Source organism: Labrus bergylta, chromosome 10 (genome assembly GCF_963930695.1).
Source record: "Labrus bergylta chromosome 10, fLabBer1.1, whole genome shotgun sequence".
Lineage (NCBI taxonomy): Eukaryota > Metazoa > Chordata > Actinopteri > Labriformes > Labridae > Labrus > Labrus bergylta.
This window is the reverse complement of record NC_089204.1, coordinates 30,635,546-30,641,518: the sequence shown is the minus strand read 5'-3', so window position 1 is coordinate 30,641,518 and position 5,973 is coordinate 30,635,546.

Here is a 5,973-nt window from a genome sequence, read left to right as displayed (position 1 = left end):
TCCTCTTAGACTAACTGAGACCGGGTCTCCCACTCCCAGTCCTCCCACTCCCAGTCCTCCCACTCCAGTCTCCCACTCCCAGTCCGTTTTCATGTCGTGTTGTTCCAGAGATGTCGGGTAGTGAAGGCTCTCTGGAGCTGTCGTGGAAGCCCCTCCCTCACCCCCCCTCCCACCCCTGTCGTGGAAGCCCCTCCCCCTCGCCTCCTTCTTCTTCTCTTATTTTTTTATTCTTCTTCTCTGCTTCCTGTTCAGACGCTTCCTGTTCAGACTCCACTCGCTGGCCTGCCTTTGTTTTCCTTTTTGAAACGTTTTGTCAAAATGTGCCTTTGCTTTAAAAAGGTCTTGGAAAAAATGTTATTTTAAAAAGCTTTGTTTTTGGGGGGCGAGGGGACGGCGACGGGGATGGCGATGGCGATGGCGAGGGAGAAACGGAGCCAATGATCACAATGTTGTTAATTTTTAAACATCGGATGTAAAATTACAAATGCTTATAATAAACAAAATCTATATTCAGTCTTAAGATTTACTGTGCAGCGTGAGTTTGAGTGCTCCTCTTCGATAGGTGCGGCTGGGGAAGCGATTTCTGTGCATTTCACGGCGGCGAAGCCGTGAGACGGAGACGGACCGCTGAATATTTAATGTCTGTTCATTAGAGGTAATTGTACGATTCAAAGTAAACCATCTTGGTTATTTAACTACAATCACATTTGGTTCTCGATGTGTTAGGAACAGATTTGGCCGCTTTGCTCCCGTTTGACTTAAACGACTTGTACTGTACGTAGATTCCCCGACCGACCGTGTGGACACGCTCGACTACGACGTGCCGCATCACGTCCCGATATTTACAGTAGTCCAAGTGGTTAGCCGGACGTTAGTGCAGGACTGTTTGAAACCATGTTGGGTCCACCGTCCGACGCTGACGGAGGAGCGATGTCCGAAAGATTCCGGCGCTTTGCTGTAAACTGTGAGGAGGAAAAAAACAATCCTGGGATTCGAAAAAAAAAAAAGAATCAATCGAGATGTTGTACGAGACGAGTGCAGCTTCAATGAGCCATTTTCTCAGTCACTGGTTTGTATATGAAAGTATGTTCAAATAAAAACCTGCTGTAAAACCACAACTGGGCTCTGGTGTCGATCATTTCATGGACGTGAAATCTGTTAGCATAACGTTTGAAAGATCAATGATTGATAAGATAAGAAACCTTTATTGATCCCACACTGGGAACATTGGGAACATTGGGAACATTGGGAACTAGGAACCTTTGGAGGAGCTATGTGCATTTCCACCGCAGGAACTAGGGTCTAAATATACCTCTGGGTAAAAGATCTAAAAGTGACCCTGCTAAGGGGATGGTACTTGCCAAAATTCCCAGAACGTTATGGGGGGGGGGGGGGGGGGGTGTTAGGTCCTGCAGCACCTGCAAAGCTTAACGTCTCTGATTGGTCAGGCACAGCAGGGCTTTAGATCACCTACTGTGTTTAAAAGACTGATGCTGCAAGCTCACTGTTTTTCCACCTTTATCTGGGCTGTGTTGGAGTTTTAAATAGTCACATTTGTTTATAATATTAATAATTATCCTTAATTATTAATATAAATTAAAGATATTTTTTAAATAAGTTTAATTAATTCGGGGCACCACTCTGAGATCAGAGAATCACGTCAATCAAGTATTGTATCACAACTTTCTCAGAGCGACTCGGAGCGAGGAGACAGAAATGTTTATCTTAATGAGGAGGCGTGGTCGACCTCGTTGCGAGGTATGACACATTTTTTTCAGAAGCTGTGATTGGTTGATTAAAAAAAATGGAAGAAAGTGCTCTATTAGTGATAATGGGCGTAGACGGACAGTGAAGTCGTCCAGGCCCGATCCAAGAACCTAGTCACACAGCCTACTAAATATTTGAAAACATGCTCACCTGTGCAGCCGCCTCTTCACCTGCTGATTGTTGTATCAACGTGAAGAGATTGGATGCACCTGAGGAGGTCAGCACATGTAGAGGGACTCCCGGTGCAGCCTCACTTTGCAATGAACGACGTCAGAGATGGATGGAAATGTCTGCACAAAATATTTTTAGTCTCTTCAGCCCGACTTTGATTCAGTCGTGTTTAGAGAACACATCTACACAGTGTACACATCTACACAGTGTACACATGCAGGTTGCGCTTTAACGTTGCACAATCATTTATTACTTGATATATTTGTTGGTATTTTGGATGCGTTAAAGGTTTGTCACTTCAGTTATGAGTGCTGCATGTTTGTTTGGTAACCCTGACTTCACAGAAAACTGATGCTGGATTAATTTTCACTTTAAAATAACTTTGAAAAACAATTCACAGATGAGGTTTGGAATGATACAGATTCACATTAACTGTTAACAGGGTTAATGTAGAAGAAGTGACTGTTGGATGTAATTGCATCCCAGTGCCACCAGAGGGCCCTGGTGTGCTGTGCCTGTAGTGTAATTAACCTGAGTGTGAGTGCTCCTGATGACCCCCAGGTGAGCCTGGTAGTAATGTGCAGACATTTGTTACCTGCAGTAAAGTCCTCAGCTCCACTGAACATGAAGTGTCTGCGTCCTGTTAATATCTGAAGATATCACAGGTATGTTTCTCTGAGGGCGGGAACAGAATCAGTTCTGTAACACCTTTGCACAGAAGTTGCCTAACTCCCCGAGGTCCTTGTGACCCCCTCTTCTCGGCTCTTCGGAACAATACCATAAACCAGATTTATGTGCATGTTTGTATGTATGTCTATATATGCGCACATTGTTCTTATTATAATTAATCTTATTATTAATTATTATTCTTCTTTTTTCTCTCTTCTTCTTTTTCCTCCATCTTTTTATGATGGCCACATTAACACCAAACATTTAATTTTATTATTTCTATATATATAAATATATGTAAAATTTTCTTCTTTCCTTTAATGTTGACACATACATATCTTTTTCTTTTTTTTCCCTCTTTTTTCTTTTCCTCTCAATTATTTTCAATTTGGTTTCTGTTTATTTTTCTTGCTACTTCCCACTCAGCCTTTCACTTTAATGTATTATACTGCCACACACACATTCACACGTTTCTTATACACTACTTCAACTTACTACTTGACTTTTATTATTCTACTTCAATTGTATTTGTCTTTGCTAATGTTTTGTGTATTTTGAGTTTGTTTTGTTTATTTCTGTTTTGCCTGTTTTTGTTTATTTGCCGTTGCTTTAATTGTCATGTCTATGTGCACATTTTTGTTTTGTACTTGTTCACCTCATCACAATAAAAGAAAAAAAGAAAAAAGAAAAAACCTTTGCACAGAAGTTAAAACATGAGACTTGAAAGTAGATTAATGGCAGTTCATATGTTTCATACAGAAGCAGAGTACACATCATGAACCATAAATATGAATGTTTGAGGCCTTAGTGGCGTCCCCCGTCTGTTCCTGCAGGGGGCGCTGGAGTCCCATTGATGGCGGTCTCCATGCTGGAAATGCTGTCTCAGTCTAACTTTCAGTCAACCTAACGACAGGCTGAGAGCTGGAGCTGAGGCGGGTTTTAAACCTCCTGACAAACCGTTACACCGCGCCCACCTGTCAATCAGGTCAGCTACACACCTTATTGTGAATAACTCTTATCCTTCATCAAATCAAAACTGATGAGTCATCAAAACATTCACCCCCCGTACAGTGTGTGTCTATCCAGACATGAGCTAATCACACCTATTTGGTTTTTTGAACCAGGCTGTAAACATGTTCATCTCTGCTGTAAAAACAGGCTTTTTAGAATGGGTGTGTATGTGACTTCCTGTGCTTCTGCAGCCAGCCTCTAGTGGACACTCCAGGAACTGCAGGATTTTACACTTCAGGATCTGCTACATTTTCAACTCGAGAGGTTACTGCTTGTTACACATTTGAATTAGTGGACTTTTAAAGATAATGTTTATGTGTGTGTTCATAATTCATGAATGAGAAAGGAATAACTGACTGGAAAACATTCAGGAGCCTCTTTCATTTCTCTTCATTTTCTTTATTTTATTAAAAATTGCAAAAAAAAAATATTGATCAAATATCTGAACATTATTAGCAAAAGCTTTTTTTTAATATGCATATGTACAAACTGGACACGATAGGGAGACAATCATAAATACTCTTTAAAAAATAAAGACAGATTTCCATGTTGGAGGCAACACGGCGGTGACAGCAACGCCGAGGAGACGAATCTCCGTCATTCTGAGGAGCCTTTTTTCACACCGGGAGACGAGAGAGTCTCCTTTCTTACTCCTCTGGTCTCTTGTCTTTGTCGCGTCTCACGCCGGCCTGGTTGCACATTTTAACTGCCGCTCGCACCGACTGCAACGTCAGCGCTAACGTCTTTCAGAGGAACTTTAACGATAAAACCTCTCCTACTAGAAAAGATCCAAGAGCACCGACTTTAAGAGCGAACATCTTCTGTACAGAGAATCTTTCACAATGCACCGTTATTATAATGATTCCGTTTCTGAAGGATGGTCAGCCAGAAGAAGAAGAAGAAGAAGTGCTAGGCATGCTTTAAATCTACAATTGTCTGCGAGCAGCGAGAAGTAGCTTCATGTTTGTTCATCACTTTAAAGAGCCTCTTTATTGTTTCTGACGCTGCATGAAGCGAGTTTAAGAACGTTAGGATGGTAAAATATTATCGCCGTCTGCTGCAGAATTTATTTCTTGTGGTTACAGATTAATGCACGACATCTGAATGTAGACAGCTGCTTTCACACATGAACTAAACTCCTGAAAATCTCCTTTTAACTCTGAGCGTCATGTGATCACTCAACACCTGAATGTTTCTCTCTTCACTCTGAGCTTCATGTGATCACTCAAACATCTGAATGTTTCTCTCTTCACTCTGAGCGTCATGTTGATCACTCAAACATCTGAATGTTTCTCTCTTCACTCTGAGCGTCATGTGATCACTCAAACATCTGAATGTTTTCTCCTCCAGCCTCCTCGTGTTTATTCTGCAGAAAGTCAGAGTGAGCTGATGTGAGAACACAGCAGGATATAATCAGGAGAATTCACCTGGAGCCAGTGGGAGGGCCAGTGGGGAGGGGCCAGTGGGAGGGCCAGTGGGAGGGGGTGGTGACCTTTACTCCCTGTGATGGCTGCACGACCATAGACTGTCCTGCACGCCACCTCTACCATCTCCCGTGCTCTAATCAACCTGCTGCTGCATGTTTCCTGTTCTCCAGGATGTTCTTCTCCTCTCTTTACTTCACTTTGAGATTCTGTTCAAATACACGTAGCGTTGATACAAACACACATATTCTCATTAATGGCGTCGTATAGAGGACTCTGTTGTAGTCTTACTTCAGGAGACCCCCGCCCCCCCCTCCTGTCAGACCTGCCCCCTGTGGTGCATGTGTGAACGATCAGATCAGGAACATTTTCAGGAGTGTTAGATGTGAAAGCAGCTCTAGATTCAGATGTCAGCAATCTTTGTTTTCAGGATGGAAAAAGGATAAAAAAAAAATTTTAAATGTGTGAAATGTTTGCACGTTTTTCTTGTAAAAACCTTTAAATCTAATAAAAAATTATTAATATGTACGTAGCCCCAAAGCGGACGCTGTTTTCTCTCGGTCATTTCTCCTAGAAGTCAGCTGACATGAAGTCGTTATCACGGGAGAATCGACCTTTTTAAATCACAAGATACTGAGAAAAATAAGCAGAGATGTGGAGGAAACGATGCCCTAATGACGGGGGAGGGGTATAATTAGGGGATTTTTCACAACCTCGGCAACCCAGATTTTGGTTTGTCGTTGGCTTCAGAGAGATTTATTATTATCTGAATAAACATGAATTAGAGCCTCAGCGTGTTAACCCTTATAAAGTGTTCATTATTATTATTCAAAATTTAGGGATCCTCGCTCTCTTTAGGTCCCTCTACCAGCAGCACCACAATCCTCACCAAACTCAAGCCCCTCCCCTTTCAAATACGAGGCGCTGGCAG